At 46.9% G+C, this 12,730-nt stretch overlaps 1 long non-coding RNA gene across 1 annotated transcript in view; it reads right to left on the bottom strand.

Moving 5' to 3' along the window:
• The window catches only part of LOC140426057 (uncharacterized), a 137,182-nt gene extending 124,883 nt beyond the window's left edge, over positions 1-12,299 (bottom strand). The window contains exon 1 of the long non-coding RNA XR_011948117.1: positions 12,122-12,299. This is a non-coding gene — a long non-coding RNA (uncharacterized lncRNA). The remainder of the gene's footprint in view (positions 1-12,121) is intronic.
• Positions 12,300-12,730: the final 431 nt, after the last annotated feature.

Genomic DNA, 12,730 nt, shown 5'->3' with positions numbered 1-12,730 from the left:
CTCTTGCCCCTCACCTTAAAGTTATGGCCCTCGTTATTGACCTTTCAATCAAACGGAGCAGCTGCTCCGTCGCCACCCTGTCCATACCCTCGTAGTCTTGTACACCTCAATCAGGTACCCCCACCCCCCACCCCCCAGCCTTCTCTGCTCAAAAGAAAACAAACAGAGCTTATCCAGTCTCTCTTCTTGTAGCTGAAATGCTCCATCTCAGGCAACGTGCTGGTGAAAAAAAGCTTTGACACAGGGTCACCTGGACTCGAAACGTTAGCTCTTTTCTCTCCCTACAGATGCTGCCAGACCTGCTAAGATTTTCCAGCATTTTCTCTTTGGTTTCAACATCCTGGTGAATCTCCTCTGCACCCTCAGGTGCAATCGTATCCTTCCTACAACGAGGCGACCTGAACTGCACACAGCACTCCAGCTGTGGCCGAACCAAAGTCCTGTACAGCTCCAACATAACCTCACTGCTCTTATAATCTATGTAAGAAGTCTTACAACACCAGGTTAAAGTCCAACAGGTTTGTTTCGATGTCACTAGCTTTCGGAGCGCTGCTCCTTCCTCAGGTGAATGAAGAGGTATGTTCCAGAAACACACATATAGACAAATTCAAAGATGCCAAACAATGCTTGGAATGCGACCATTAGCAGGTGATTAAATCTTTACAGATCCAGAGATGGGGTGACCCCAGGTTAAAGAGGTGTGAATTGCATCAAGCCAGGACAGTTGGTAGGATTTCGCAGGCCAGATGGTGGGGGATGAATGTAATGCGACATGAATCCCAGGTCCCGGTTGAGGCCGCACTCATGTGTGCGGAACTTGGCTATAAGTTTCTGCTCGGCGATTCTGCGTTGTCGCGCGTCCTGAAGGCCGCCTTGGAGAACGCTTACCCGGAGATCAGAGGCTGAATGCCCTTGACTGCTGAAGTGTTCCCCGACTGGAAGGGAACATTCCTGCCTGGTGATTGTTGCGCGATGTCCGTTCATTCGTTGTCGCAGCGTCTGCATGGTCTCGCCAATGTACCACGCTTCGGGACATCCTTTCCTGCAGCGTGTGAGGTAGACAACGTTGGCCGAGTCGCTATAATCTATGCCACGACTGATAAAAGCAAGAGTCTGTATGCCTTCTTAAGTACCCTATTAAACCATCTTCAGGGATCTATGGACAAGGACCCCATTCATTGAGTATTGCTTTGTCTTGTTACTCCTTCCAAAGTGCAAGACCACACTCTTTTCACGGTTAAATTTCATCTGCCTCTGATCCGCCCATCTGACCAACCCATCTATATCTTCCTGCAACCTCACTATTAACCACCCTGCCACTCTTTGTGTTATCCGCAAACTTACTTATCATCCCCCACCCCCCACATTCTTGTCTGTATTGTTTAGATAGATCACAAACAATAAGGAACTGTGCACTGATCCGTGTGGTACACCACTGGAGGCTAGACTCCAGTCACCCAAACAGCCTTCTAAGACCACCCTCTGTCTCCTACCACTGAGCCAGTTTTGGATTCAACTTGCCACGTTACCCTGGATCCCATTTGCTTTTACCTTCTTTATCAGTCTCCCGTGTGGAACCTTGTCAAAGGCTTTGCTGAAATCCATATAAGCTACATCGACTGCATCACCCGCATCTACACACCCGATCACCTCCTCGAAAAATTCAATCAACTTCGTTAAGGATGACCTCCCTCGGGCAAAGCCATACTGACTATCCTTGATCAAACCATACCTGTCCAAGTGGAGATTAATTCTCCCCTTCAGAATTTTATCCAGTAGCTTCCCTCCCACCGGTGTGAGACTCACTGGTCTGTAACTCCTTGGTTTATGTCCACCACGCTTCTTGAAAAGAGGAACCACATTAGCTCTCCTCCAGCCCTCTGGCACATCCCCTGGAATTAAAAACTTGGGTCAGAGCCCCTGTTACCTCCTCCCGTGCGTCCCACAGCAGCCTTGGGACACAACTCATCCAGACCTGGGGATTCATCCACTTTTAGGCCTGCCAAAAAGGAGGAAAGATTTGCAATTTACTGACTAGAGGTGGATGTGTGAGACTAAATATGACCCCTCCTTCAAAGATCCAGCATTGGCATGATGGACTGAATGGCCTCCTTCTATGCTGTAGTTCTATAAATCACGAAGGGAGTTCTGCGCTGTTGGAGGTGCAGTCTTTTGGAAGGAATATTAAACCAAGGCCCTTTTACCTTTTCAGGAGTGTGTGAAAGATTCCGTGGTATTATTGAAAGAAAAGCAGGTGGGTTCCGCCTAATTTCCAAATCAACATGAATCCCTCAACCCAAAAAAATTATTGGGACAGTATCATGTTATTGTTCGTGAGATCTTGCTGCACACAAATTGGCTCCCCTTCATCACACTTTCAAAATTCATCATTAGCTACAAAGCACGTCGGAACATCCTGAGGCCATTAAAATCTTTTTTTTCCTTCACTGAATTTCAAACTCATTCAGTACATTTGAACATTTTGCTATTTTTCCGGGGTGTGATGACATGCTTTGTAAAAGCTAACCCTTCTCTTTATGTTTCAGTGATCCAGGCAGCAACTTGATTTTTAAAAAAACCTTGGAAAATGACGCTCATGGATCGAGCTTTCGATCTGAGCTCTGGTGTCCTGTCCTTCACCTCCAATGGAAAAGTGTGTTAAAGAGTACATGAGGTTATTACCTTTAAAAAGTTTGCCAGAAGAATCTTCCCCTGGATGCAATTCCGAAAACCTTGCCAAATCCAATGAATGGCCGCTTGTGCCTCTCGTCGCAAAGGAGAGTGAAGTCTCTCAGAGAGAGGCAGATAGATCAGAGATTGGGAGAATCTTCCCAGCTGAACTGTCTCAAGGGCAACGAGGAAAGGGCAAAAACCGCCTGCCTTGCCAGAGATGTTCACATTCCAATTTCATTACAGAGGCTCCAAGTTGTCTCACACAGAATGCAACTCTGAATCTCGGAAGCAGGTTACAATTATATATAAATTGTAATTGGATAAGTGGGGGGCCAAATGGTGTGGCTGCATTTTTGTCTGGGATTGATGTAAAGGTTCAGAGATAATTGATTCATTCAAGAGGGCCCAAGTGCACCTCCTATTCGAAGCCTTGCATCACAAATTGCGCTCACGTACTGAAAACTCTTTGCGTGTTTTACAACATCACCTTTTCTTTTGTACAATGTACATCTCCTGATCCTTGCGTGACCCGAGGACTGGCATACTCTGGTTCAACCCTGGGCTAGCCTTGCCTCGTGACCTTGACCTGGTGTCTCATACATCACCGGGGCGACGCGGTCGTCGACCAGCAGTGTTCGCCTTTCAAGTGACTGACGATTATTTTTGGACAGAGTGCAGACACCCAGACCTGTCCACTTTTGCACTCGAACGTGCCAAACTGCTGCATTCTCCCGCGTTCATTTCTCCTTTTTTTTTTCAAATGGCGAATAGGCTGCTAAGATTAAAAGGCCAAGAACAAATGGTTGAATACAAATCTCAAATTAGCTCCACTGCCAAGAAAGACTGGCCTTAATCCACCCCGTCCTCTGAAGTGGGATCTTATCTTGCATTTCCCCCTAAATATTCTGATCATGGAGCTGAGTTTAGTGAATTACTGAAGGACGCCCTGTAGAACTAGACTGGAGTTGCAATTATTTTACAAGCCCGTTCTACATGCTTAAATGAACTGATTAATTAATCAAGAATTTGTCAACTATTACTTCAAATTATTTCACTCAAGTGAGTGAGGTGACCCAAATTATTTCCATGTCTTATCCAACCAACCTCCCTTTTTTTTAACATTTAGAATAAGTTGAGAATGTTTTTAATCCCCAGATTATTGCCAATGGCCATTGAGAGCTGCAGCCTTGTTTAAATCCCCAACTATCATCGTGTGATTTCTCCCCTCGTTCTCCAAAGTTGTCTGATTGCTGGCCGACTATAGATGCACAAATGCGGGGCGTCCTCTGGTATCCTCACCCCACCTGTCATTTTGCATACCCCCCAAAGAGCTTCCCCTCCATCTTGCGCTTCACCCCAGGAGCAGTATTTACGTCAAAGCTGAGGTCCACTTGTTTATCTGGTGCAACTCAAGATTAATGCCAGCACAGGGAGCCCTTCCACTCTTTCTTGCCTGCACTGAATTTCAGCCCCTTTTTCTGCTTCTCCATCTGAACTGCAGTGTTTTGAGTGCTGTACTTAACAGCACCAATCACCATTTAAATGATGGAAATGGTTCCGGACAGAAGGAGGCCGTTTGGCCTATCGTTGTAGTGCTGTCTCTGCAAGACCGGTTCACCTAGTACCACTCCTCTGCCTCAACCGAACATCACTGCATGAAACCAGGCCATTCAGCCCATCAAGCCCGTGCATGAGCAGCCCAATCCAATTTCGGCTTTTCATGTCATTCCCTGCTAAGGAATTTGTGGACTCGACAGCGATAGTTGTGTCTGACGGAGAAGCCCACATTCGAATAATTTTGTGTGTGGCTTCTAGTCCCGTCCCCCTTTGCAGATCCTTAACCCATGGGGGCAAACCTTCACTCCCAATTCTACTAATTCCTGCCTGAAAAATGGACGACCAGGGGAGGAAAACTAGATGGGCCCCTCAAACACCTCTTTGATATCCAATACCCATTTAATCCAATTGAAATGTAAATGAACATTCTGCACTCCTGTATCAAACAGAAGGATCCACTCAGGACCCTGATTACCATTTTATGTACAAATGAGAGGCGTGTACCCCATACGCAGCCCATTTGTTCTAGGCTTGAGGAGATCTGCTGGAGATCTGTTCGAGAAACCACCCTAAAACAGTCTAAGATTTTTACTTTGGGCGTGGGGTTAGCTCCAGGTTGTGCCCTGTCCTTACCCCCTTTCCTAACTCCCAGCTGCCTCCTTCCCCTCTATCCCGACATCTCCATCTACCAGCCAGCTTCAATCTCTTTTCCAAACATCCATATGCTGATTCAATCAGACGACACGCAGGAATTAAACAGGAAACTGTTCTGCTCTATGGGCCATGCTGAGTCGCCCTGATGCTTCCTGTCTTCTTTCAGCCTGAGTGTAACAACAGGAATATTACAATGGGTTGTCATGGATCTGCGGGGGTTGGGAAATGAGTCAGGGTTTTTCGTGGATCTTACCCGGGTATCTATGCACTCCCTGTTGGAAGATGTGCCAGCACTCTGTCTTGCATGTTGGCCAGCCACTTGGGCAAGGTTTGCATGAGGTCCCAGCTCCCAAGTAACTGTTCCCCAACGAGGAGGCAACACATTCAGAGGAGGGGAAAGGAACTCTTGCTGCGAGTTTAAATTTAAAAAATGAAGCTTACTTGTGAAGATGTTAGCTGCTCCCAATTGATGTGGTGCAACTTTCAAACCTTCAAGACAATGTTTTTCACTGATCTAAAACATTTTCTGGAAATTAAGGATCAACAAACCTCCATGCTTGACGAGGAGGAGAAAGATGGGGTGCAGAGTCGGAACAAGGAAAGAAGCTTAGAGTCACTTGGTTAGAAAAGGGGCTCTGTGGGTTCAGGCAGATGTGGGTGAAAATAACAGAGGATAGATGCTTAGTAAGTTGAGAAAATGCTCTTTAATGGTAGTGTGGAAGGAACAGGGAAAATCCGGAAGCAAGGTGCACAGACGAGCTGTAGTTGATTGTTTGAAAGTAGTGAGGAAGTATGGCCGAGGAGAGATTTGAAGATTTCAGAGAATTTACAGTGCAGAAGGAGGCCATTTGGCCCATCGAGTCTGCACCGGCTCTTGGAAAGAGCACCCTACCCAAGCCCACACCTCCCCCCGATTCCCATAACCCAGTAACCCCAATTTTGGACACTAAGGGTAATTTAGCATGGCCAATCCACCTAACCTGCACATCTTTGGACTGTGGGAGGAAACCGGAGCACCCGGAGGAAACCCACGCAGACACGGGGAGAACGTGCAGACTCCGCACAGACAGTGACCCAAGCCGGGAATCGAACCTTGGACCCTGGGGCTGTGAAGCAATTGTGCTAACCACTATGCTACTGTGCTGCCCATGAGGAACTCAGAGTTAAATCAAGGGGGACCCAGGGTGCCAGTTGCAAAGACCAGGATAGATGATCCCATAGGGATTCATTCCACATTTTCTTTGTGAGGAAAGTTTATCTGCCAGCTGTACTGCATCCCCGGTGATCTATGGTGACACTCTGCTCCTCTGTCCTGTAACTGCTCCATTAATCAAGCATTAATGACCTGTAATCACGTGACAAATGTCTCTGAATGTATTAATGACCAATTCATTCAAGTTGAAATTGCGTTCATCTGCCATCGCGCTTAAATAACATATACAGTCATGGATTTGATCTTGCTAATGCGTCTGTCAGCTCACTAATAAAATGTCCTTTGTTGTAAATGGAATAGGATTGCAGCATGCGCATCAAAGATCATTCGCCCCCTTTCCCACAGCCCCTGCCCCCCCCCCAGCTCAGCTACCCATGGGGAGAACTCACAGGACAGGTCCCGCTTGAATGCAAAAGATCCGACATGAAGGATAATTGCAGGGAGAAAGGAGGAAAGATCAATGCTATCATGCCCCACCTCTCTCCAGACCTACCCCACCACACACGCACCCACCCACCCCAAAAGGAACCTTCCCGAGATTCTGCCTATTAATTTAAATGGAGGGAAAAGCGAGCGACCTTGGCTGTCCACAGTCAAGCCACTGGACGCAAAGGAAATCTGACGCTGGAATTGAGTTTTTGTTCGGGTGAACTATCTCTGTTGTTGGGAAAGCCACTGGCCCAAGTTGGCAGATTCTGTGCGGAACGCTGAAAATGTTGGAGAGAACTCAGGCGGCATCTGTGTAGCGAGGGAAACAGAGTTAACAGCTTTGCAGGTTGGTGGCCTTTCATCACTAGTGGAAGGTGTGATGGGAAAAGGAACTAAAGGTGAGTGTGAGCATTTGTTTTGATCGCAGCAAGTTGCTGTCAGCTGGAATCCTCTCTCAGGCAGGGCACTGTAGATCCAATCGTAGCTTTCAAAAGAGAATTGGATGAACACTGGAGGGATCGAAAATATAGGGCTTTGGGAATGAGCAAGGAGACTGGAACTAATTGAAATCCTTGTGGGAAGTGCTGGCATTGGTAAAGTGCGCCAAATGGACTGCCTCTTGGCTGCATCATTCTATGTTAAAAGCTTAACTGTTTCTAAGCAAATATGGAGGCAGGGAAAGGGGGGAGGGAGCAGAGAGGAAAGAACAGTGTGTGATTGGGTGGAAGACGAGAGAGATTCAATGACGAATGGATGTTGGCACAAGGCAAAATGTACTGGCAGTGAGACATGTGAAGAAGCAAAAGATGTGACCAGAGAGGTGCAGAGGAAAATGGGTACATAGAATAACGAGAGTAGGGAGGCAGTACATTGAATAGCAAGGGGAGGGGTACACAGAATAGCAAGGGGAGGGGGGTACACAGAATAGCGAGGGGAGGGGTACATTGAATAACGTGGAGGGGGTACACAGAATAGCATGGGGAGGGTGTATACTGAATAGCGAGAGGAGGGGGTACACAGAAGAGCAAGGGGAGGGGGTATATTGAATAGTGAGGAGAGGGAGTACACAGAATAATGAGGGAAGTGGAGTGCATAGAATTCACAGAATCATCGAATTTACAGTGCAGAATGAGGCCATTCGGCCCACTAAACTGCATCGGCCCTCGGATAGTACACCCTACTTAAGCCCACACCTCCACCCTATCGCCGCAAACCCAGTAACCCGACCTAACCTTTTGGATGCTAAAGGGCAATTTAGCGTGGCCAATTCACTAACCTGCACATCTTTGGACTGTGGGAGGAAACCGGAGCACCCGGAGGAAACCCACGCAGACACGGGGAGAACGTGCAGACTCCGCACAGTCACTCGAGGCCAGGATTGAACCCGGGTCCCTGGAGCTGTGAGGCAGCAGTGCTAACCACCGGGCCGCCCATGGTCCAAAGCAAGCACCGGAGATAAATGGGTAGACCCAGAGGTGCACCCTGCCGGCTGTGCACCAAAATCAGCCCACCTGCCCCCCAACTCTGGCCCCACACTGGTTTAAAAGCTGCTCACCCCCAACAGCTTCCAGTTCTGACCTAAGATCCCGAATCTGAAATGCCAGCACTTTTATCTCCGCCAGTTCCGCCTGACCAGCTGAGTGTCCCCAGCGTTTTCTGTTTGTGTTTCACGTTTCCCAGCCGCCACACTATTTTGCTTTTTGTTTCTGAGGACATGAAAGAGCAGGCGGCTTTCTGAAATGGAGTGCGCGTTTGTCACTGAGTTCCGACCATCGTAGACAAAAACGAACTTGCATTATAACGCATGTTTGGGACATCCGACACTAAAATCCTCCAAACGAACGGATTATGGCAACTATTACTTTGGAGTTAAGTGCAGCAGTAATTTTGCCCACGGCAAAAAACCTTTACATAAAGTAATGTGATAAATGACCAATTAATGTGTTTTGGCAGCTTGACAAGTCCATGCTTCCCAGCAGTGTCATGATCTGAGCCTAAGCGAATACCTCAAATCTGGACTGGTTCACCTTCTTCCCCTCTGCCAAAGAAAACAAACTGGGTACGCGAATGTGGTTTCCCCAAAGTACTGGAATCCCACACATGTAATTTGACTCAATAAAGCAGTTCCCTTGATTGAGTCATTCAGCATCGTGAGACTGTTTGTACCATTAATCCATTTGTTTTTATTTTGTGGGGTGGGTGGCACTTAATGTAAACCAGGTGGGTTTTTTTTGTCGCTATTCTGGTGTACGAAGCAGTGTCCAGTTATTCTACTCTTCCAGCCCTTCGTACATCATTGCGTATTTGGTGTCCAAATGTTGACAATGTTGGATAAGGTATGTGCAAACAGCAATGATCCAATTCTAATCCCCCCTCCCTGTGGTGCAGAAGTATATATTTTTTAAACTTGCATCTTTCATGCCGCTCTGTAGTTTACAGACAAATATGTAGAAGTATAATCACTTCTCCAATGTAGGAAACAGATGTGCCATACAGAGCATCCTATCCAGCTGCATTGCAGCCTGGTATGGCAACTGCTGGGCCCAAGATCGCAAGAAACTGCAGAGTGTGGTGAACTCCGCCCAACGCATCACACAAGCTCGCCACCCTCCCATTGATTCTGTGTACATCTTCCGCTGCTTCATGAAGGCAGGCAGCATTGTCAGAGACACCTCACATCCAATCTTTGCCCTCTTCCAGACCCTTCCATCAGGCAGAAGATACAGAAATCTAAAGACCCGCACATCCAGACATAGGAACGGCTTCTTCCCCACAGCTACTAGACTCCTCAACGACTCTCCCTTGGACTGATCTGTTCCCTGTAAGAACACTATTCACAACGCCCTCTGCTGCTCTTGTTTGGCCCTAGTTCCGCACTGTAACCAATCACTATTTGTTGATGTACCATTTGTCAATGTACTCTGTCGATTATTCTTTTGTCTACTATGTACGTACTGTGTACGTTCCCTTGGCCGCAGAAAAATACTTTTCACTGTACTTCGGTACATGTGACAATAAATATCAATCAGTCAATCAATCAATAGGAGCCAATTTGCGCACAGCATTAACAGCAAAGAAGCATGAGTGGATAATTAATGATGTTTGTTGAAGAGAAAACATGGGGCACTGGGGAGAACTTGCTCAAAATGTGCCAGAGGATTTTTATGTGCACCTGAGAAGCAGGGTCTTGGTTTAATGTTTAATCTGAAAGATAACACCGTTGACAGTGCAGCACTCCTTGATGCAACACAGGATCGTCATCTTATATTTTGGATTCATGTTTCCAGAGTGGGCCTGGAACCCACAATCCTCTGATTTGGAAGCGGGTATGCTGCCAACTGAGCCCCAGCTGACACCACCCTGGACACCAACACATTCCAGACTATTGCGATGCAGGAAAATGGACCACGGGTTCCTGCAAAGTACGGAGGCTATGTTGGGCAGGGGGAAGGTTAGAAACAGCAATGCCATCAAGCCTATTTCCTGGATGAACGTTCATGGCCTTAAGCCTTGCCTATTCAAAAGCGTACGTGAGGTCATCACAAATAGGCGGACTGCTCATTCGGTTTCGATTCCTCATCCTCGGCTACTCATTAATGGATAGAATATTGTCATTGAAGTACTTTTGAAGTGTAGCCCCTGTTGCGACATAGGGCAGCAGTGAACAACAAGACCACACAAACAGCAACATGATAATGACCTGATCATCTGTTTTTGTGATATTTGCTGATCGGTAAATATTGGCCAAGGAATAATTCCCCTGCTCTTCTTCAACACTGAACTCTGATATTCATTTGAAAAGGCAGCGGGGGGTTTTTGTTTCAAGTCGCAGCCACGAGACAGCACCTGCAAACGTGCAGCACTCCTCAGTACTTCACAGAAGTAAGCGCCAGCCTTAATTTTTTTGTGTTCAAGTGCTGGGGTGGGACCTGAACCTGGAATCCCGTGGCTCAGAGGTGAGGGAGCTTCCAAATGGGCTCATGCACTACTCGGGTAGGGTTGCCATAGAAACGCCTGTGACTTCTCAGCCCACTCTCCTCAGATCCAGCTGACTCCCTGACGGGTTGATGCGGTGAAGCAGTCGTTCTGGAATTCAGACCCTGATTGTGGAGTTTTATCAACCCGGAGCATGGGTCACACAGAACCTTCCACCGATGACAGGGCACCCCCATCTCGTAGGAGGAAGGCAGTAATCGGGAGCTCTGCACATTTGACATTCTGGCTTGCAAGCCCATTTCTCTCGGTGAGTGGGAACTCAAGAGATCAAGACGAATGATGAACAACAGGTTGAAATTCCAAGGGGACTAAATGCATTTAATTCTTCAGGTGACCAAGCGTATGACTCAATTCGATTAATATTAAAACCCAGGAAGCTGAGCAATAAGGTGAACGTTGTTTTATTACAGTCACAAAAATTCTGCCCACGGCATTGATATATTGGCCACACCTCCTGAACAATGGAGCCAAGCCCAAGACGAGTGTGAATCTCATACTGAAACTGGCAGATACCACCTGGGACAGTAGAGCTAACACAGTGCTTCATTCACCCTGGGCTACCAAATGGCAGAATAGAGCTCCTCAATCTGGCTCTGGAGCTATCACATAAACGTGGCAAGATATCCACCTCCACAAAGTCATGAGGATTATTTCTGGTATTGAGACTAAAACAGCGTGACTTCGTGTGCAAGCACATATCGAACCTACCGATGTCCGCGACGGAAACATCTTCCCCAAAGAACACAACTAACAAACCAAGCACTCCCATTGACGCTGGACCTCAAAGAAAACCCACACACTCATCTGAAACCCTGCAGTCCTGACTGGAACACATGCCACATGCTACAAACTGACTACAGCCCCAGCGCTGATCGCATACCTCCTGGTTGACTGCAAACATCACCCACTGTGACCTGGTGAGTGGCCAGAGTGGTGAAGTCCCAGCATCCTACCTTCCACGGAAAGTTTGGGCAAGCCTCAACCACTTGAAGATGGGCCGGGGGCGGGGGTGGGTGGGGGGAACACATGGCCACTTGCTCCAAAAGTGGAATGTGAGGAACAGCTCAAAGTGTGACTGTATTGACCATCCCAGATGGACCATCGGCCATATGCTGAACTTCTGCCCTGGGACACCCATTCCAGGTGGCACCACAACCACATGGGTGCATGACTGGAGCTTAGTATAGGCAGGCTGAGTAAGGGCAGCAGGCTTCCCTCCCTTAAGAACATTAGTTGTGTGTATATAACTAGTTCATCTTGCTGATACTGAATGAGAATTCTCAAAAAGCCCTGGGAGGATTTGAACCTTCAATTTTTGGATTACTAGCCCAGATTATTGGGTTGCAATACTTACTTTCCCTGACCTTGAGCATCATTGTTCTCTCTGTCTATTGTATCAACATATGCTTTTGTAAAGAGCAGACAGAACATTTGCAAGGGCAGCATTATGCAAACTTGTTCACTTTCTAAAAAGCGTCTTTCATAAAGTATAATTCAGAAAGATGGTCTCTTTATAGAAGGACTTTGCGTGATTGTTTAAATTTAATGAGGTTCCTCGTTTATTTTCTGATCTTTAAAAAAAATATCTTTGTCACTCACCATCTGGCGATCCTCTTCATCTCTCTCCACATCTACTGGTCGCTTTACAACCTGTCATTCAAACAGATGGATCACTGAATAAAATAACACAGATTCCGAAAACTGCCAGGAAAAATAGAAGATGCTGGAGACGCTCAACGGGCCAGGCGGCATCTGTGGAGATAAGGAACAAAAGGAAAACTTTCACCTGTAAAGCGTTTTTCACATCCTCGGGACACCCTAAAGTGCCTTCACAGCCAATGAAGCACTTTGAACTTTAACCCCTATGACAATATAGGAAATGCAGCAGTCAATTTGGACACTGGGCTTGGGGGGGGGGGGGGGGGGGGATAAAATAATTGAGAAATAATCTATTTTTAGGTATTGGTTAAGGGGAAAAATATTGACCGGGACACTCCTGCTCTTCTGCAAAACAATAGTGCTTTCCCAAGATGGCACATGGAGCCTCGGTTTAATGCGTCCTCTGGAATGCAGATTAATGATTTAAATGATTTCGGACCTTTGATTCAAGCTCAGAGTAGTGTTGCACGACAGTGCCTACTAACATTGTCCCATTAAACATTCTGCAGGGACGGTGAAGTGAGAGCAGCTGAGTTGTTCTTGCAGAGA

This window comes from Scyliorhinus torazame, chromosome 7 (genome assembly GCF_047496885.1).
Source record: "Scyliorhinus torazame isolate Kashiwa2021f chromosome 7, sScyTor2.1, whole genome shotgun sequence".
Taxonomy (NCBI): Eukaryota; Metazoa; Chordata; class Chondrichthyes; order Carcharhiniformes; family Scyliorhinidae; genus Scyliorhinus; species Scyliorhinus torazame.
This window is presented reverse-complemented; position numbering and strand designations above follow the sequence as displayed.